Raw genomic sequence first — 22,157 nt, forward strand, 5'->3', positions numbered from 1 at the left:
AAGAAGCCAGCCAGCCTGCCTGCCTGCCTGCCTGCCTGCCTGCCTTCCTTCCTTCCTTCCTTCCTTCCTTCCTTCCTTCCTTCCTTCCTTCCTTCCTTCCTTCCTTCCTTCCTTCCTTCCTTTCTTCCCTCCCTCCCTCCCCCACTTCTCCCCTCCCTCCCTCCCTCCCTCCCTCCCTCCCTCCCTCCCTCCCTTCCTTCCTTCCTTCCTTCCTTCCTTCCTTCCTTCCTTCTCCATTCCATTCAGTTCAAAATGTCCGTTTTTTCTATTGGGGTAGCTGATTATGTTTGTGGTTGACATCCATGCTAATCTCCTTATCAAAGATTCCTTGGTCAAACAAACTTTCACTTTTTTTTTTTTTTTTGCAATATGGACATACTGAGAAATTTCCAAATCTTTAAGTTCTAGTTCCTTTTTGCATAATTCCATCTTGAAGTCATTTCTCTCCTCTTGAATTTTACTATTAGCAGTGAGAAGGAACCAAGCTGCTCATTCAACAGTTTGTGTAGAAATGTGCTCAGCTAAATAAATATCCAATTTCATCACAAGTTCCGCCTTTCACAAAACACAAAAACATGAACATGACTCAGCTAAGTTCTTTGAAACTTCATAACAAGGATCATCTTTTCTTCATTGTCCAGTAACATGTTCTTCATTTCCATCTGAAATTTCATCAGAATGGCCTTTATTCATATGTCTACCAGCATTCTATACAGGATCCTCCCTTCCTTCCTTCCTTCCTCTCTTCCTTCCTTTTAGACAGAGTCTCGCTTTGTTGCCAGGCTGGAGTGTAATGGCATGATCTCGGCTCACTGCAAACTCCGCCTCCCGGGTTCAAGCAATTCTGCTGCCTCAGCCTCCTGAGTAGCTGGGATTAAAGGTGCCTGCCACTATGCTCAGCTAGTTTCTGTAATTTTTTTTTTTTTTTTAAGTAGAGACGGGGTTTCACCATGTTGACCAGGATGGTCTCGATCTCCTGACCTTGTGATCTGCCCGCCTCGGCCTCCCAAAATGCTGGGATTACAGGCATCAGTCACCGCACCCAGCCCAGGATTATGTATTTGCTCTCTAAGGAGATGGAAGTTTTGTCTACAGTGTTCCTCTTTCTGAGCTCTCACCAGAATCACCTTTAAAAGTCCCTTCACCACTAGCTTCTTCCAAAATGCACTTCAAAACTCCTCCAGTTTCTAGTATCTATTTCCAAAGCCACTTTCACATTTTTACGTATTTATTGTATCAGAATCCACCTGTTAGTACCAACTTCTGTCTTAGTTCAGGCTGCTGCAACAAAGTACCACAGATGGAGTGGCCTTAAAAATCAAACACACACGCTGGCACCGTGATCTTAGACTTCCAGTCTCCAGGACTATTTTTCACAGTCCTGGAGGCTGGAAGTCTAAGATCATGCTGCCAGCATGGTTGGATCCTGGTGAAGCCTTCTTCCAGGTTGCAGAAAGCCAACTGGCCATTGGATCATCACATGGGGGAAAGAGAACTAGCTATCTCTCTAGACTCTTCTTATAAGGACACTAATCACATCACGAGGACTCTACCTTCCCAAAACTACCTCCCAAAGGCACCATCTCCTAATATCATCCCATTGGGATTAGAGTTTCCACATATGAATCTTGGGAGGACACAACATTTCATCCATCGCACTGAGGCAAACCTGAACTGCCCACCCAATATACAACCCTAAAACCTCATGGCTTGCCTGCCTCCACACTCTCTTTCCCTTTCAATAGCCTATCCATCACCTGGTCCTGGCGAACTCACTTCAGAAATGTTTCCCAGATAGGTCCAGACCTAAAGAGCCAACTCTTTCTCTCATCACCTTCATCTACCTTATGCTTTCTTTGTGTTTTCTCATCCCTATGCCTTTGGCCTCTGCCTTTAGTAAAATGTCTACCTCTAATCCCATGTTTGCTTCTTATTCATCTTCTCAAATGCAGCTGAACTGTCCTCTCCTCTTGGAAGCGTCACCTGACTCTCTAAGACATAGGCGTGCTTTCCTTCCTCTGTACTTTCAAAGCTATTTGCCATACCCTTTCCGAAATGCACCACAGTGTATCAAAATATTTCAAATTTACCTGTTAAGGCTAAGTCATTCTTATCTATATATTGCCAGCACCTGGCATAAGGCTGATGTACTCAAGTACAGTCAACCCTCCCTATATGTGAGTTTCATATCTGTGGATTCAACCAGCCACAGATAAAATATATTCAGAAAAAAGAACAATAAAAAACTGTATAACAATACAAAATACAAATAAAAATATATCAAGAACCCCATAAATATATACAACTACTATGTACAGATAAAAATTTAACAAAAAAACCCCCAAAACTATAAGGAAAACAATACAGTATAACAACTATGTCCATAGCATTTACATTGTATAAGGTATTATAAGTAATCTAGAGCTGATTTAAAGTATGCCAGAAGATATGTGTACGTCATATGTAAATACCATGCCATCTTATATAGGGCATTATGTCATCTTCAGATTATGGTATCCACGTTGTGGAGGGGGGTTCTAGAACCAATCCTTCATAAACACCAACTGATGACTGTACTTAGTCACTATCTGTTGAATAAATGAACATAAGAATGGATCCTCAAAACCAGGATTTGCCTATGCATGAAACCAAAAAGTTGTGCTTCCTTTACCTAATCTGTAGAACGATAGCTAGGCCCACTTTTTTATGTCAAACTATTAATTGACTGTTTTATTTGGAAAGTTCTTTCTTCTACCATTGGCTGTGCTATTGCATTTGAACTGATCACAGAAGACTTAGCTACTGCTTTGTATTAAACTGCAATCAAAGGAAGAAGTAATAACTCCTAGACTGCTGTCCTGGAAGGTTCCCTCAGTGGCCTGAATGGTAGTATCTTAACGTCTGAAGCAACACTTTAATTTCTGTACAAAGCAAGATATTTACGTACATTCAAGCTGGTTTTGTCACCCTAATGATCATCATTGGAAAAACTCCAGGAGCATTCGGCTAGAAAAGTAAAATGTAATTTTAAAAGGTTCATTTGTTAGTCATCTACCTTTCTCAACTTACCCCCAGGATATATTTAAAATCCACGAATTTTGACAGAAAAGACATTAGCTTTGATCTGTGGTCTTCATATCAAAATTTTAACCATAGTTAACATGTTTGCCCATTAAAATTTAATTCACCCCAGCTTCTTCATTCCCTTCTAAATTCCTAAAATTTATGCAATTTTACCCAAGAGCAAAGATGACTTAACTGTATTCGAAGAAAATAATTTTAGTGGCCAAAAAGCTGAGTAGTGTTGCTAGCTTCTCACAATAATACTATCTTTCTCCCTTATGATCAGTCTGCTCTATAGGAGGGCTGAGATACATACCTGCATTGCTCATGCATGGCAGAATGTCTACCATAGACTGGGCACTCTGTAAGTTGTAGCTGACACCAACAATAACAACAATACATTTAATAAACATGCATTGATACCAACTATATTTTCTGTACTTTTTTATATTAAATCTTGACATCTCTTCAAGTTATTAACCCTGTTCTTCAGATTAGAAAACTAAGGTTTAGAGAGTTTCAATGTCTTGCCCCAAATTACACAGCTAGATAGTGGGTGGCAGAGCCAAGAAATAAAACCCATGTCTCCTTGTCTCCAAAGCCGAGATACTTTTTTCTCCCTAGAGCATGTGACCAAAGTGATCTCATTTCTATTTTGCACGTGAGTAATCTGAGTCCTAGAGAGGTTAAAGTAACTTATCCAAGGCCATATCACCAAGAATTATTGGAGTAGCTTTTAACCAATTTCTGCCATAATCCTAAATTTATACTCTTTCTCTTATACTACTTTGTTTCAGTGAACAAATGGATCTTGGATAGCCTGAGACTGATCCCACAGGATGTCAAGAGAATCTGGAGACGGATGGGGCATGATGGGTGAGGAGTGATATTTTAAAAGGCAGGAATGGAAGGCAGCCATAATTCTCTCTTCATATTCCTAGTGGTCCAATTTGGCCCTGTACATCCTGGTTTCCTGTATTTCAGAGCACAGTTGGGGATGTCAAGTCATGTTCCCCCAGAATACATGTCCCTGCCCTAACTCCTGTAACCTGCGAATGTTACCATGTTTGGAAAAGGGGTCTTTGTAGATGTAATTAAGAACATTGAGATGGGATTATCTTGGATTTTCTGATAGGCTCTAAATTCAATGACAGCAGTTTCTTTATAAAAGGCAGGCATAGGAATATTTAAGACAGAAGAAGAGAAGACACATAAGAAGAGGAAGTGATGCGAAGACAGGCAGAGACTGAAGCGCTACAGCCACAAGCCAAGGAACATCAATGCCTGGAACCACTATAAGCTACAAGAAGCTTGAAACGAATTCTTCTCTAGACCTTCTAGAGAGAGTGCAGCCCTGGTGAAAACTTGATTTTAAATTTCTTGCCTCCAGAAACTCAAGAGAATAAAACTTTATTAATTGAAGCCACCAGATTTGTGGTAATTTGTTACGGCAATCACAGGAAACTACCACAGGCTCTAAGCATGGTTTAAGGTACTTTCATTTCTAGATACACAAGAGGATAGTTCTATTTACCTCTAGGGCTGAGCACTTTCATTCTGACAAATCCCCAGCCATGGAATCCAGGATGGTCAGCATTCAGGGTGCAAGCCAAACTTCTTGAACTGCAAGGCATAGGGAATCAATGGGTGGCAGTCAGGGCCTAGTAAATGCCCTGTGATTGGAAACATCTCTTGGTCTAATATGTTTGTCAGTAAATTCTTGATAACTGTGAACGTAAAAATTCTAACCGAGGAGGAATCAATACCATACAACATGTATTAACCTATACATGTGAGGACTTCAGCTAGGCTTCAATTAGGTCAATTTGTCCTGCCTTTAAACTTCATCTGAAGATTCATGATGTAGTGAAGTCCACATGGGCTTTGTTCTAAAAACCTGGGTTTGAATTCTGGTCCTGTCCAAAGTCACAGTTATTTTGAGCTGATATGACTAGAAGCTTCTCATTTTCCTTGTATGTAAAATTGGGATAGTGACAATAACTAACTCATTGAGATGCTGTCAGGATTAAATTCAATATTGCAATTTTACATGCAATATCATTGACACAAAATAAGTGCTCACTAAATGGTAGTTGTTGCTCCATTCAGGAATGAGACCTCAGGCTGCAGCTCTATCAATGCCATCCTCTCCTCCAGCTGGTTTGGGAGTAAGGGGCAGGGACTATACTCCCATTCCCATTGCTCTAACTTAAGTGGAAGATGGCTCAGAACAACAGCTTCCCCTCCATCCAGGATCAAATTCTCAAGGTGGGGAAATGGTGAAATTCAGTGTATTTTATATCTCTGAAAAGAGGTGATGGCTTCTCACCTTATCTGCTAATTGTTTCTCAGATCTTACAGTAAAATTGTTTGGGTGAGTAATGTGATTGTCCCCAACCAGTTTTTTTTGCAACTCAGGATAAGATGTAGTCACATTTATGAAATGAATGATTCATAAGGATTAAAGTTTTTAAATGAAGCCAGCAAAACTATACAAGCTGCCATCACAGCTAATAGGCTAGACTCGAGAATGTCAAGATGTTCAGGGAAGGCATGCACTTGAGTAGCTATGGAGATTGGATGATCCCAGTGACATGAGTAATTTCTATGAAGTCACACTTCATTTACATTGTGACATTTATATTGTGACATCATATGACTCAACTCATCTGTTACACTCAGTTAACAGGCCTTACCTCCAGTCTGATCTCTCATGTCCTTTTAGAGGTATTACAAGGAAGATCTGCCAACCTAATGGATGGTCTTTTTAAAATTCTGACAACAGAGAAAATACCTGTAACTTCTTATTTATTCGCAGGGAACATCAAAGGTAAGGAAACTGACCTATTGTCCCAAAGGTAATAATAATTTGTTTTGAAATATTCTCTAGGGAAAGAAGAGGTCAGGATGGAGTGAGCAAAATTTGGTGTGCTTTTAACAGTCTCTATCACTGTTACCAAGTCACAGGTTAACTCTCTCTTCAGAATGTCAGTCATTTAAGAGAGAAAAAAACAGAATCATAAATAACTCTAGCCAGAAATAGTACAATGCCTGTGTTTATCCTTAACTGAAGAGGTATTTTGACATTTTGTGCTATGCCTGACATCTTAGAGTTTCTCCATGAAAGTATGCAAGAAGTTAAACTCAGACAATCCAAGCGAGGTTTTATTCATTCTTTAGGGAGTTCTCTTTATAACTACGAACTCAGAGTGTAGGAGGGGTCAAGTTATTCCCTCAAGAAGCTAAACTGTAGGTGGAATGGAGCCAAATTAATTAACTCCTACATAGGTTGAAGTTATTTATAAACCTGAGAAATAAGCACAGCCTGGATTCCCAAGTGCTTCTAGCTAACACTCTTAACTCTTTATTGACCAGCTCAAAGTACCCCGAGTCTAGCTTCTATACAGGAGAAATTTTAGTTTAACCAGGTCAGTTCTACTAGCCTTACTCATTCTTTACACTATATAATTTGGCAAAAAGTCCTACAATAAACACAATGACACAAAACAGTGCTAAAATACACAATTATTTTAGGATACTTTGTACTATAAGTTATTCCTGTAAGTGACAGAGTTACTCTGAATCATCAAGATCAATCCAAATTGAATGGCTGTCATGATTGCTTGGCAAATAACACATAGATAGCAGGTCTGGGACAGGTGAGTTCAGGAACACACAGCCTATGTTGGAAAGACAATGGTGTTGAAAATGGTTCCTTTCATAGAACCACATGGCCAACATAGATGTCTCATTCAAGTTGAGTTCATGCTAAAAGAAATGTAGGACTGCACTGACCCATAAGTAATAAATATAATTATATGATTTATTGTCCAAATCAGGAGACTTTTGAAGATACAATGAAGAACTATGAAAAATTATACTAAGACCCAGCTATAAAGCAAGGGGAAGGGACTGCTAATATTATACCTCACTAGCAACAGAGAGCTAACACCTTGCATGATGCCTGGCTTATAGTAAAGTCCAATAAAAGTTTATTGAATGAATAAAGGAATAAATTAAAGTTGAATCACTTTACTTCTCCAGTGTCTTTCAAGCACTAATAACTGAGGTTGGTGAAGTGAACCATTATTAAGGACTTGGTGGTGGCAGTGGTCTTGATTTACTTGTGTTATAATAAAGGGAGAGAATGGTGTTCTAACCATCAAATCCAATGGCTTTGTTTCAGGTGACATTCTTCTTGAAATTTTTTTTAAGTAAGTTTTGTATCTTTCTTTCTTTTTTTTTTTTTTAATTTTACTTTAAGTTCTGGGATACATGTGCTGAACATGCAGGCTTGTTACATAGGTATACATGTGCCATGGTGGTTTGCTGCACCTATCAATCCGTCATCTAGGTTTTAAGACCCACATACATTAGGTATTTGTCCCAATGGTCTCCCTCCCCTTGTCCCCCACCCCCTGACAGGCCTGGAGTGTGATCTTCCCCTCCCTGTGTCCACGTGTTCTTATTGTTCAACTCCCACTTATGAGTGAGAACATGCGGTATTTGGTTTTCTATTCCAGTGTTAGTTTGCTGAGAATGATGGTTTCCAGCTTCATCCATGTCCCTACAAAGCACATGAACTCATTCTTTTGTTATGGCTGCATAGGATTCCACGGTGTATATGTGCCACATTTTCTTTATCCAGTCTGTCATTGATGGGCATTTGGGCTGGTTCTAAGTCTTTGCTATTGTGAATAGTGCTGCAATAAACATACGTGTGCGTGTGTCTTTATAGTAGAATGATTTGTAATCCTTTGGGTATATATCCAGTAATAGGATTTCTGGGTCAAATGGTCTTTCTAGTTCTAGATCCTTGAGGAAAAGCCACACTGTCTTCCACAATGGCTGAACTAATTTACACTCCCACCAACAGTGTATTTCTCTGCATCCTCACCAGGATCTGTTGTTTCCTGACTTTTTAATGAGTCCGTCATTCTAACTGGTATGAGATGGTATCTCAATTGTGGTTTTGTTTTGCATTTCTCTAATGACCAGTGATGATGAGCTTTTTTTCATATGTTTGTTGGCTGCATAAATGTCTTCTTTTGAGAATTGTCTGTTCATATACTTTACCCACTTTTTGATGGGGTTGTTTTTTTCTTGTAAATTTGTTTAAGTTCCTTGTAGATTCTGAATATTAGACCTTTGTCAGATGGATAGATTTCAAAAATATTCTCCCATTCTGTAGGTTGCCTGTTCACTCTGATGATAGTTTCTTTTGCTGTGCAGAAGCTGTTTAGTTGAATTAGGTCCCATCTGTCAATTTTGGCTTTTGTTGCAATTGCTTTTGGTGTTTTAGTCATGAAGTTTTTGCCCATGCCTGTGTCCTGAATGGTATTGCCTAGGTTTACTTCTAGGGTTTTTATGGTATTATGTCTTATGTTTATGTCTTTAACCCATCTTGAACCAATTTTTGTATAAGGTGTAAGAAAGGAATCCACTTTCTGTTTGCTGCATATGGCTAGCCAGTTTTCCCAGCACCATTTATTAAATAGGGAATCCTTTCCCTATTTTTTTTTTTTGGTAAAGTTTATTGAAGACCAGATGATTGTAGATGTGTGGTGTTTTTTTTGAAGCCTCTATTCTGTTCCATTGGTCTATATATCTATTTTGGTACCAGAACCATGCTGATTTGGTTACTGTAGCCTTGTAGTATAGTTTGAAGTCATGTAGCATGATGGCTCCAGCTTTGTTCTTTCTGCTTAGGATTGTCTTGACTATACGGGTTCTTTTTAGGTTCCATATGAAATTTAAAGTAGTTTTTTTTTTTTTTTTCTAATTCTGTGAAGAAAGTCAGGGGTAGCTGGATGGAATAGCATTGAATCTATAAATTACTTTGGTCAGCATGGCCATTTTCATGATATTGATTCTTCCTATCCATGAGCATGGATTTTTTTTTCCCATTTGTTTGTGTCCTCTCTTATTTCCTTGAGCAGTGGTTTGTCATTCTCTTTGAAGAGGTCCTTCACGTCCCTTGTAAGTTTTATTCCTAGGTATTTTATTCTCTTTGCAACAATTGTGAATGGGAGTTCATTCATGATTTGGCTCTCTACTTGTCTATTATTGGTGTAGAGGAATGCTTGTGATTTTTACACATTGATTTTGTATCCTGAGACTTTGCTGAAGTTGTTTATCAGTTTAAGGAGTTTTTGGGCTGAGATGACGGGGTTTTCTAAGGATACAATCATGTCATCTGCAAACAGAGACAATTTGACTTCCTGTCTTCCAATCTGAATACACTTTATTTCTTTTTCTATTTGATTTTAGATCTTTCCCACTTTCTGATGTGGGCATTTAGTGCCATAAATATCCCTCTTAACACTGCTTTAGCTGTGTCTCAGAGATTCTGGTAGATTATCTCTTTGTTCTCTTTGGAGAACAATTTATTTCTGCCTTCATTTCATTATTTACCCAGTATTCAGGAGCAGGTTGTTCAGTTTCCATGTAGTTGTGCAGTTTTGAGTGAGTTTCTTAATCCCGAGTTCTAATTTGATTGCACTGTGGTCTGAGAGACTGTTTGTTATGATTTCCATTCTTTTGTATTTGCTGAGGGGTGTTTGACTTCCAATTATGTGGTCAATTTTAGAATAAGTGTTATGTGGTGCTGAGAAGAATGTATATTCTGTTGATTTGGGGTGGAGAGTTCTGTAGATATCTATTAGGTCAGCTTGGTCCGGAGCTGAGTTCAAATCCTGAATATCCTTCTTAATGTTCTGTCTCATTGATCTGACAGCGGGGTGCTAAAGTCTCCCACTATTATTGTGTGGGAGTCTAAGTCTCTGTAGGTCTCTAAGAACTTGTTTTATGAAACTGGGTGCTCCCGTATTGGGTGCATATATATTTACAGTAGTTAGCTCTTCTTGTTGCATGGGTCCCTTTACCATTATGTAATGGCCTTCTTTGCCTTTTTTGATCTTCGTTGGGTTAACTTTGTTTTTTCAAAGACGAGGATTGCAACCCCTGCTTTTATTTGCTGTCCATTTGCTTGGCAATTAGTCCTCCATCCCTTTATTTAAAGCCTGTTTCTTTGCACGTGAGATGGGTTGCCTGAATACAGCACACAGATGGGTCTTGACCCTTTATCCAATTTGCCAGTCTGTGCCTGTTAATTGGGGCATTTACCCCATTTACATTTAAGGTTAATATTGTTATGTGTAAATTTGATCCTGTTATCATGATGCTTGCTGGTTATTTTGTACATCAGTTGATGCAGTTTCTTCATAGTGTCATTGATCTTTATATTTTGGTGTGTTTTTTGCAGTGGCTGGTACTGGTTTTTCCTTTCCATATTTAGTGCTTCCTTCAGGAGCTCCTTTAATGCAAGCCTGGCGGTGACAAAATCCCTCAGCATTTGCTTTTCTGTAAAGGATTTTATTTCTCATTCACTTATGAAGCCTAGTTTGGATGGATATGAAGTCTGGGCTGAAAATTCTTTTCTTTAACAATGTTGAATATTGGACCCCACTCTCTTCTGGCTTGTAGTTTCTGCACATAGATCCACTGTTAGTCTGGTGGGCTTCCCTTTGTAGGTAACCTGACCTTTCTCTCTGGCTGCCCTTAACATGTTTTCCTTTGTTTCGACCTTGGAGAACCTGACGATTATGTGTCTTGGGGTTGCTCTTCTCGAGGAGTATCTTTGTGGTGTTCTCTGTATTTCCTGAATTTCAATGATGGCCTGTCTTGCTATGTTGGGGAAGTTCTTCTGGATAATATCCTGAGATGTGTTTTCCAACTTGGTTCCATTCTCCCCGTCACTTTCAGGTACACCAATCAATCGTATGTTTGGTCTTTTCACTTAGTCCCATATTACTTGGAGGCTTTGTTTGCTCCTTTTCATTCTTTTTTCTCTAATCTTGTCTTCATGCCTTGTTTCAGTAAGTTGATCTTCAATCTCTGATATCCTTTCTTCCACTTGATTGATTTGGCTATTGATACTCGTGTATGCATCACAAAGTTCTTTCTCTGTTTTTCAGCTCCATCAGGTCATTTATGTTCTTCTCTAAACTGGCTATTCTAGTTAGCAGTTCCTGTAACCTTTTATCAAGGTTCTTAGCTTCCTTGCATTGGTAGAACATGCTCCTTTAGCTCAGAGGATTTTGTTATTACCCATCTTCTGAAGCCTACTACTGTCAATTCGTCAAACTCATTCTCTATCCAGTTTTGTGCCCTTGCTGAAGAGGAGTTACAATCATTTGGAGAAGAGGCATTCTGTTTTTTGAAACTTTCAGCATTTTTGCGCTGGTTTTTCCTCATCTTTGTGGATTTATCTACCTTTCATCTCTGATGTTGATGACCTTTGAATGGGACTTTTTGTGTGGACATCCTTTTTGTTGATGTTGCTGTTATTGCTTTTGTTTTTTTCTTCTTACAGTCAGGCCCCTCTTCTGCAGGTCTGCTGGAGTTTGGGAGAAGTCCACTCCAGGTCCTGTTTGCCTGGGTATCACCAGTGGAGGCTGCAGAACAGCAAAGATCGCTCCCTGCTCCTTCCTCTGGAACCTTCATCCCAGAGGGGCACCAAACCAAACCAAACCAAACCAAACAAAATAAAACAAAAAAATACTGCAGTGAGCTCAGTGTCTGGCCGAACAGCTGCCCAGATTTGTGCTTGAAACCCAGGACCCTGGTGGTGTAAGCACATGAGGGAATCTCCTGGCCTGTGGATTGCAAAAACCATGGGAAAAGCGTAGTATGATGGCCGGGTAGCACAGTCCCTCACGACTTCCCTCGGCTGGGGGCGCTAGGGCCCCCAGTTCCTTGTACTTCCCAGGTGAGGCAAAGGAAACATAAGATTATTTGATTTTTCAGACTGCCTTTTCCAGTAAACTACATTAAAAAATTTTTAATATTAGAAACAGATCCTTTACAGTCTAATAACTTCATTTCAGAATGTGGGGTCTAAAAGATCCCATCTCATTTTAAATAAATATTGAAATATCAGCTTGACTATAGGGTGAAGATGTATAATAGTATTTAATACTAAATGGTATCATGATTCATTCAGGATAAAACTATCTTACAAAAATTATTTCTTCATACCAATCAAATTGAAAAAGCAAATGCTTTAAGCAGGTGAAAAATTAATTGACCTGGGTTTATGTATGTTTTGTAAACAAAAAATTGTAGATATATAACTTTCTACACATTCAACTTTATATAAATACCCTTAAATATGGATAACAAAAATCATCTATATATGGTAACTTGGGGGAAATAAATATACAAGGTAATATCAGATGCTAAGTTATTTTCAGATATTGATATCTAAGGAAATCTCATCATTTCCTTCCCCTAAACCCATTTAAAATACTTTGCTATATGTTCAGACAGTTGACAGATTACACCTGAAGTTAACTGAATTGAGAAAATTGTGATAAACATAAGCACACCCATACTTTCAGGAAGGAATCTAAATATAAAAATGGCTGATGCTTTCATTAAATTGACTGCATGGATTGTATTTTCTATTGTTAAAAAATGCAACATTTGATTGGACCTGTGCTTTAGCAATCTGAAGTCAAGGGTGAGAGTCGGGGAGTCTTTTAGGTTCTACAATCTAATCAATCATCTGGTAAGTAGTTGGAATGAGAAGCAAAAATTGTATAATTCAAAAAAGCATAGGGGCCAGTTAAATTCTGTAAATTTTAGGATATAACCAATTCAAAAACTTTTATTTTCTTCAAAAAATTTCATTTTACTTTAGTAAGAACACAACATGAAATCCACCCTCTTAACAAATTTTTACACATACAATATGTTATTGTTGACTATGGGTACAAGGTTGTACAGCAGATCTCTAGAGCTTATTCATCTTGCTTAAATGAAACTTTATGCCCCTTGATTAACTCCCCCTTTTTTCACTGCCACTTTTAATCCTAGAGAAAAAGGGGGAATGTTGGGTCACTACTCAAAACCTGGTATGGCTGTTTATTTGATGAAAAATGTCTACAACCCTTGCATCTAGTTGATCTTTGTGACCCTAGGACAAAGCCTGGCATGTGACACAGTGTGGGTGTTTAATAAATGGCTGTTAATGAATAACTAGGTTAATGAAAATAAAATCCTTACATAGTAACATAGTTTTCTAAAATATTCTCTTAATCATTTAGTTCAGTGGCATCTTACTCTAGTCATTTTTGTTGTTAACTTTGAAGGATTTTCTCCCCTTAAAATTCCTATTTTTCTTCTATATAACTTACCTAATCATAAAAATAAACATGTTCTTATGTTTCAGAAGCAGCCAACAATTCTGAAAAAAAATATCCCAATTTATTGAAAGACTTTAGTCACATTAAGAGTGTGAATCTCAGTCAGCACAGCCAGCACAGTCTGCCCCTCCATACCGCGTGCCAGGTAGCCCACCCCCCACTGTAACGATGGACACTATCAATAAGAAAATGCAGATGCTAAAGGTGGAGAAGGATAATGTCACCGACCTCATTGAGCAAGCCAAAGCCAATGAGAAGCAAACTGAAGACTGCTACAAACAGCTGGGTGAGGAGCAGCAGTGCCTCCAGAAGAATCTGAAGGGGACAGGAGATGACATAGAAGAGTATTTAAAATTCATGAATGATATCTTGGAGAAACTGGAAGAGGAGGATAAGGATACTGTTGCTCAGGCAAACGTGGTCTCTATAAAATGCCTCATTCAGCAGGTAGAAGAGGAGCTTGTCTGGGCACAGGTGCCTCCGGCTGTAGCCCTGCAAAAGCTGGAGGATACTGAGAAGGTAGCCAATGAGAGGCACAGAAGGATGACGTTTATCAAATACCAGGCCATGAAGTAAGAGGAGAAGATCCGGGGAGGAAAACTAGATCAATCAGGAGAGATAGCTGAGGTGACCAAGATCCGAGCCAGACAGCTGGAGGAGAAACTTCAAGCCATGGACCAGGCCATCAAGGCACTCAGGGCCTTAGAGAAGGAATATTCCATGAAAATGTGTAAATATGCAGAGGATATCAAATTGGTGGAGGAGAAGCTGAAGGGGATTGAGACCCAAGCAGAATTAACAAATGGTCTACAGCAAATTGGAGAAGGCCATCAATAAGCTGGAGAACACCATGAATAGTCCCAAAGAAAAGAATGTGGAGACTCGCCAGACCTTGAACCAGACCCTACTCTATCTATAAACTAAGTAACCTGTGAGAGCCAGCCCTGCCTTCAGCCAGACTATATAGTTGATGCCCCAATGCAATAAAACTGATGTTACTAGCAAGAAAAAAAAAAGAATTCTTATATTCTATTATTTTGATGTTTTACAACAGCAAATTTCAGTTTATATAACTGAAACCCTATGTGACACTCAAGACAAAACAATTAAAAGCAGAGCTTGGATGTATGGGGAGGTAGCCTTTAGTCCCATTCTGAATCCCACCGTACCCTAATCTCATTATCTCTCCCACAGCACTGTGCAGCTCAGAAACCCTAGGGCTACCAAAGGCAAAGTTTATAAACAATTACTCTAGGACACACCTTCAGTAGGGATAGAGCAGGGAGCCAAGTTTTAGACCATGGTAGGACTGTGAGGACATGAATTTGGAGCTGGACAACACGAATTTACTTGAAAGAATGTATCACGAGGTAAAATGAGCAAGAGCTGCAACCAGATTATGGTAGCTTCCTAGAATAGCACAGCCTATGCTCCTATTGGTGGCAGCTGCCTGAGCAGACACATGGAAGCTGTTGTCAACATTCAGAGTGCACCGGTAGAGAGTCAATGCTTTCAAGTGTTGGAAGAGCTTTTCTCCCCATGCACTCTCACCTGCACATCTGTATTTCTTTCCATAGCTTCTCCACCTGATAAAGTGAATTGATACTACTCACAGGAAACCACTCTACATACTGGTCCAAGCAGAGGATATAATCCCAGGAGGCAGAGATTATCTCTAGTGCTCTAGATAGGCCACAGAGGGCACAGATATTTGAGATTCCTTGAAAGTCATATGCCCACTGCACTCCACTGTCCACATCCCTCAACTATGAGAAAACACTATAGAAGAATTGGGACATTTCAATCTCAAAACAAAGTGGAGCACAGCACCCAGGGCACTTTCAGGAAATGTCAAAGTCATCAAGTCAAGTCATATTAAAGCACATTCACCACAAGAAACTAAGGCCACTCTATTTTATCAGAGCATTAATTCTCCACACCCTTCCTCTTTCCCTGGGCATAAATCTTAAGGATCAGATTAAATCCTACGTCCTGCAGGAAGCCTTCTTCCACTTCAGTTTTCAATGACTTCTATCTTCTAGGACCTTTATTTGCACTTATCATTTCTACCACATCATTTTTAAATTATTTACTTTTGCTTCCGGAATTTATTTTATAATAGTTTTCTGGGAGAGTTTCCAAGACAGTCGAATAGGAACAGCTCCAGTCTATAGCTCCCAGTGTGAGTGACGCAGAAGATGGGTGATTTCTGCATTTCCAACTGAGGTGCCAGGTTCATCTCACTGGGGCTTGTCAGACAGTGGGTGCAGCCCACAGATTGTGAGCTGAAGTAGGGCGGGGCATCGTCTCACCCTGGAAGCGCAAGAGATCGGGGAATTCCCTTTCCTAGCCAAGGGAAGCCGTGACAGATGGTACCAGGAAAATTGGGACACTCCCACCCTAATACTGTGCTTTTCCAACAGTCTTAGCAAATGACACACCAGGAGATTATATCCCATGCCTGGCTCAGAGGGTACCATGCCAATGGAGCCTCACTCACTACTAGCACAGCAGTCGGAGATCAAACTGCAAGGCTGCAGCAAGGCTGGGGGAGGGGCGTCCACAATTGCTGAGGCAAACAAAGCAGCCAGGAAGCTCGAACTGGGTGGAGCCCACTACAGCTTGAGGAGGCCAGCCTGCTTCTGTAGGCTCCACTTCTGGGGGCAGGGCATAGCTGAACAAAAGGCAGCAGAAACCACTGCAGACTTAAACATCCCTGTCTGACAGCTTTGAAGAGAGTAGTTCATCTCCCAGCACGGAGTTTGAGATCTGAGAATGGACAGACGGCCTCCTCAAGTGGGTCCCTGACTCCCCAGTAGCCTAACTGGGAGGTACCTCCCAGTAGGGGCTGACTGACACCTCATATGGCTGGGAGCCCCTCTGAGATGAAGCTTCTAGAGGAAGGATCAGTCAGCAACATTTGCTGTTCTGCAATATTTGCCGTTCTGTAGCCTCCGCTGGTGACACTCAGGCAAACAGGGTCTGGAGTAGACCTCCAGCAAACTCCAACAGACCTGCAGCTGAGGGTCCTGACTGTTAGAAGGAAAACTAACAAACAGAAAGGACATGCACACCAATACCCCATCTGTATGTCACCATCATCAAAGACCAAAGGTAGATAAAACCACAAAGATGGGGAGAAACCAGAGCAGAAAAGATGAAAATTCTAAAAATCAGAGTGCCTCTTCTCCAAAGGAACGCAACTCCTTACCAGCAACAGAACAAAGAAACTCAATCAAAATCACTCAATTACATGGAAACTGAACAACCTGCTCCAGAATGACCACTGGGTACATAACAAAATAAAGGCAGAAATAAAGATGTTCTTTGAAACCAATGAGAACAAAGATACCACATACCACAATCTCTGGGACACATTTAAAGCAGTGTGTAGAGGGAAATTTATAGCACTAAATGCCCACAAGAGAAAGCAGGAAAGATTTAAAATTGACACTCTAACATCACAATTGAAAGAACTAGAGAAGCAAGAGCAAACACATTCAAAAGCTAGCAGAAGGCAAGAAATAACTAAGATCAGAGCAGAACTGAAGGAGACAGAGACTCAAAAAACCCTTCAAAAAAAATCAATGAACCCAGGAGCTGGTTTTTTTTGAAAAGATCAACAAAATGGATAGACCGCTAGCAAGACTAATACAGAAGAAAAGAGAGAAGAATCAAATAGATGCAATTAAAAATGATAAAGGGGATATCACCACTGATCCCACAGAAATACAAACTACCATCAGAAAATGCTATAACCACCTCTATGAAAATAATCTAGAAAATGTAGAAGAAATGGATAAATTCCTGGATACTTACGCCCTCCCAAGACTAAACCAGGAAGAAGTTGAATCCCTGAATAGACCAATAACAGGCTCTGAAATCGAGACAATAATTAATAGCCTACCAACCAAAAAAAGTCCAGGACCAGACGGATTCACAGTCGAATTCTACAGAGGTACAAGGAGGAGCTGGTACCATTCCTTCTGAAACTATTCCAATCAATTGAAAAAGAGGGACTCCTCCCTAATTCATTTTATAAACCCAGCATCATCCTTATACCAAAGCCTGGCAGAGACACAACAATAAAAGAGAATTTTAGACCAATATCCCTGATGAACATCAATGCAAAAATCCTCAATAAAATACTGGCGAACTGAATCCAGTAGCACATCAAAAAGCTTATCCACCATGATCAAGTTGGCTTCATCCCTGGGATGCAAGGTTGGTTCAACATATGCAAATCAATGAACGTAATCCATCATATAAAAAGAACCAAAGACAAAAACCACATGATTATCTCAATAGATGCAGAAGAGGCCTTTGACAAAATTCAACAGCTCTTCATGCTAAAAACTCTCAATAAACTAGGTATTGGTGGGACATATCAGAAAATAGTAAGAGTTACTTATGACAAACCCACAGCCAATATCATACTGAATTGGCAAAAACTGGAAGCATTCCCTTTGAAAACTGGCACAAGACAGGGAAGCCCTCTGTCACCACTCCTATTCAAGATTGTGTTGGAAGTTCTGGCCAGGGCAATTAGGCAAGAGAAAGAAATAAAGTGTATTCAATTAGGAAAAGAGAAAGTCAAATTGTCCCTGTTTGCAGATGACACGACTGTATATTTAGAAAACCCCATCGTCTCAGCCCAAAATCTCCTTAAGTTGATAAGCAACTTCAGCAAAGTCTCTGGATACAAAATCAATGTGCAAAAATCACAAGCATTCCTATACACCAATAACAGACAGACAGAGAGCCAAATCATGAGTGGACTTGCATTCGCAAGTGCTTCGAAGAGAATAAAATACCTAGGAATCCAACTTACAAGGGATGAGAAGGACCTCTTCAAGGAGAACTACAAACCACTGCTCAATGAAATAAAAGAGGACACAAAAAAATGGAAGAACATTCCATGCTCATGGATAGGAAGAAGCAATATCGTGAAAATGGCCATACTGCCCAAGGTAACCTAGAGATTCAATGACTTCCCCGTTATGCTACCAATGACTTTCTTCACAGAATCGGAAAAAACTACTTTAAAGTTCATATGAAACCAAAAAAGAGCCCACACTGCCAGGACAATCCTAAGCAAAAAGAACAAAGCTGGAGGCAGCATGCTACCTGACTTCAAACTATACTACAAGGCTACAGTAACCAAAACAGCATGGTACTGGTATTAAAACGGAGATATAAACCAATAGAACAGAACAGAGCCCTCAGAAATAATACCACACATCTATAACCACTGATCTTTGACAAACCTGACAAAAAGAAGAAAAGGGGAAAGGATTCCCTATTTTAAAAATGGTGCTGGGAAAACTGGCTAGGCAAATGTAGAAAACTGAAACTGGATCCCTTCCTTACACCTTATACAAAAATTAATTCAAGATGGATTAAAGACTTAAATGTTAGTCCTAAAACCATAAAAACCCTAGAAGAAAACCTAGGCAATACCATTAAAGACATAGGCATGGGCAAGGACTTTATGACTAAAACACCAAAAGTAATGGTAACAAAAGCCAAAATTGACAAATGGGAGCTAATTAAGCTAATGAGCTTCTGCACAGCAAAAGAAACTACCATCTGATTGCACACACAACCTACAGAATGGGAGAAAATTTTTACAATCTACCCATCTGACAAAGGGCTAATATCCAGAATCTACAAAGAACTTAAACAAATTTAAAAGAAAAAATCAAACAACCCTATCAAAAAGTGGGTGAAGGATATGAACAGATACTTCTCAAAAGAAGACATTTATGGAGCCAACAGACACATGAAAAAGTGCTCAACATCACTGGCCATCAGAGAAATGCAAGTCAAATCCACAATGAGATACCATCTCACACCAGTTAGAATGGCAATCATTTAAAAGTCAGGACACAACAGGTGCTGGAAAGGATGTGGAGAAATACGAATGTTTTTCACTGTTGGTGGGACTGTAAACTAGTTCAACCAAAGGATTATAAATCATGCCGCTATAAAGACACATGCACATGTATGTTTATTGTGGCACTATTCACAATAGTACAGACTTGGAACCAACACAAATGTCCATCAATGATAGATTGGATTAAGAAAATATGGCACATATACACCATGAAATACTATGCAGCCATAAAAAAGGATGAGTTCATGTCCTTTGTAGGGACATGGATGAAGCTGGAAACCATCATTCGAAGCAAACTATCGCAAGGACAGAAAACCAAACACTGCATGTTCTCACTCATAGGTGAGAATTGAACAATGAGAACACTTGGACATGGAGTGGGGAACATCACACACTGGGGCCTGTTGTGGGGTGGGGGGATGGGAGAGGGATAGCATTAGGAGATATACCTAATGTAAATGACGAGTTAATGGGTGCAGCACACCAACGTGGCACATGTATACGTATGTAACAAACCTGCACGTAGTGCACATGTACCCTAGAACTTAAAGTATAATAATGAAAAAAAAGAATAAAAAAATAGTTTTCTGCCTCCTTAATCAGACTAGGGGCTCTATTAAGATAGACACTGTATAGTAACTAACTGTGTAGCTCTATGTCAAACTTCTACAAATGCCCTGTAGGAGAAAGCTGTGAACACTCAATAACTCCAGAATTGACTTGTCTATTTCCACATTCATAAAGCTACTGCCAACTGCATACTGAATATCTCCATTTCAATGTGTAATAGACATCTCAAAATGGACATGAATATAACAGGACTCTAGATTTCCAGGCCCACCTGTACCCTATCCTGCTTTCCCTCCAGTATTTCCTTTGTTAATAAATGACACCACTATCCACCAGGATGTTCAATCACAAAAACTAAACTTTACCCTTTATTCTTGTCGTTCCCTCATCCCCAATCCAATCCATCATTGTATCTCATTAATTCAACCTATAAAATATATTCCAAATCGAACCACTTATCTTTTTTTACAGTTCAGTGGTTTTTAATGTGTTCACAAGGTTTGCAACCGTCAGCACAATCAATTTTAGAATGTTTTCAACACCCCAAAATTAAACCTCATACCCATTAGTGATCACTCTCCATCCCTCCTCCTCCCAGCCCTAGGCAAGCACTAAACTACCATCTGTCTCTAGATTTGCCTATTCTAAAACATTTCACATAAGTTGAATCATATAATATGTGGTCTTTTGTGACTGGCTTCTTTCACTTAGCATAATGTTTTCACAGTTTATCCATTTGCAGCATGCATAATATTTCAGTTTTTATCATAATAGTAGTATGGACAGCCCACATTATCTTTTTCCATTCACCAGGTGATGGACTTTGAGTCATTTCCACTTTTAAGCTATTATTAACAATGGTGCTATGAACATTCATGTACAAGATTTTGTGTGGACACGTTTTCATTTCTCCTGGATATGAGGCACTTGTTTTGAATAGTCTTTGGTTTTTGGTTCATCATCTAGTTATCATTTAAACTTTTTAAGTGGTTTACCTTCAAATTTTTCCAATTTTGATGGTATCTGTTAATGTCCCACTATGGAAAAATGAGAATTTATGTCTCTTACACCACTTCCTACCTCCCAATTCCTGGTGATCTTGGTTATACCTTGATTTTAGATCAATGTGACAATACATTCCATATGTGGAAAAGTTGGGAAATATACTTATGCATGATTTTACATGAACAAGATTTGTAACATTTTCGTTTAAAAAATTTTTTGAATTAAAAAAAATTTCTTCTAAAAAAAAAATGGGATACATGTGCAGAACGTGCAGGTTTGCAGGTTTGTTACATAGGTATATGTGTGCCATGGTGGTTTATTGTACCTATTCTGAGTTCCCTCCCTTCACCCCCAACACCCCAACAGGCCCTGGTGTGTATTGTTTCCCTATCTGTGTCTCTGTGTTCACCAAGTGTTCAACTCCCACTTATGAGTGAGAACACGCAGTGTTTGGTTTTCTGTTCCTGAGGTTTGCTGAGGATGTTGGCTTCCAGCTTCATCCGTGTCCCTGCAAAGGACATGGTCACATTCCTTTTTATGGCTGCATAGTATTTCATGGTATATATGTACCACATTTCCTTGATCCAGTCTATCACTGATGGGCATTTAAATAGTGCTGCAATAAACATACATGTTCATGTGTCTTTATAGTAGAATGATTTATATTCCTTTGGCAAAATATCCAGTAATGGGATTGCTGGGTCAAATGGTATTTCTGGTTCTAGATCTATAAGGAATCACCATACTGTCTTCCACAATGCCAATAACTTTTCATAATATCCATTGTCATTGTGGAGTCTAGCCAGAGCACCTCATCCTCTGCTTATTATTGCACCAACAGCTTCCTAAGTGAGCTCTCTGCTTTTGTTGTTGCTCTATGATTGTCCATTCCTTCATTCTCATTCTCCCTCTCTTTCTTCTCTCCCCCAAATTCTTTGGTCAAATAAACTTTACTAGGAAATCCAAGTTGAAACAATAGCTGCCTTCTTGTTTTACTTTTCTGCTGCTTCTTGTTCCACCCTCCAAGGCAATGATGTGCTACTAATACACATTTAATGAAGCGTGGATAAACATACCATTTTAACAGTTGCTACATTGAAATACTGTGCTCTGTTTAGTTTGCGGTCGATCTAGATACCTCCTCCAGATGTCAAAAGTAATGCAGTTGAAGCAACTTTTTCCTGACTTTCACCTATGCAATTCCACTTCTAAGACTCGGTGTAGAATTTTCTCCACTTGTTGAGTTTAGGTTGATCATTCCAGACTGTTAAGATGGTTTTGAATTTTGAGTATTATCAGTCATGACTGTCATTCTCTTACAACTATTCTCACTGGCTTTGGTAAGTATGTTTTCTGGCTTCCGTGGAGTCACTCATGAGAATATATGAACGAATAAAGGAAGGAAATAAGTGGTG

General features: G+C 39.4%; 1 protein-coding gene and 1 long non-coding RNA gene across 5 annotated transcripts in view; one reads left to right on the forward strand and one right to left on the reverse strand.

Moving 5' to 3' along the window:
* Window positions 1-4,281, forward strand: part of LOC114674959 (uncharacterized) — a 79,996-nt gene extending 75,715 nt beyond the window's left edge. Inside the window, exons 2-3 of one of the 2 annotated variants that reach the window (XR_003726052.2) lie at window positions 3,861-3,939; window positions 4,235-4,281. This is a non-coding gene — a long non-coding RNA (uncharacterized LOC114674959). The remainder of the gene's footprint in view (window positions 1-3,860; window positions 3,940-4,234) is intronic. The other variant, XR_003726050.2, reaches the window with a different exon arrangement.
* FGF13 (fibroblast growth factor 13) overlaps window positions 1-22,157 on the reverse strand; it is a 607,550-nt gene that overhangs the window by 152,241 nt on the left and 433,152 nt on the right. The gene's annotated exons all lie outside the window — the stretch shown is intronic.

This window comes from Macaca mulatta, chromosome X (genome assembly GCF_049350105.2).
Source record: "Macaca mulatta isolate MMU2019108-1 chromosome X, T2T-MMU8v2.0, whole genome shotgun sequence".
Lineage (NCBI taxonomy): Eukaryota > Metazoa > Chordata > Mammalia > Primates > Cercopithecidae > Macaca > Macaca mulatta.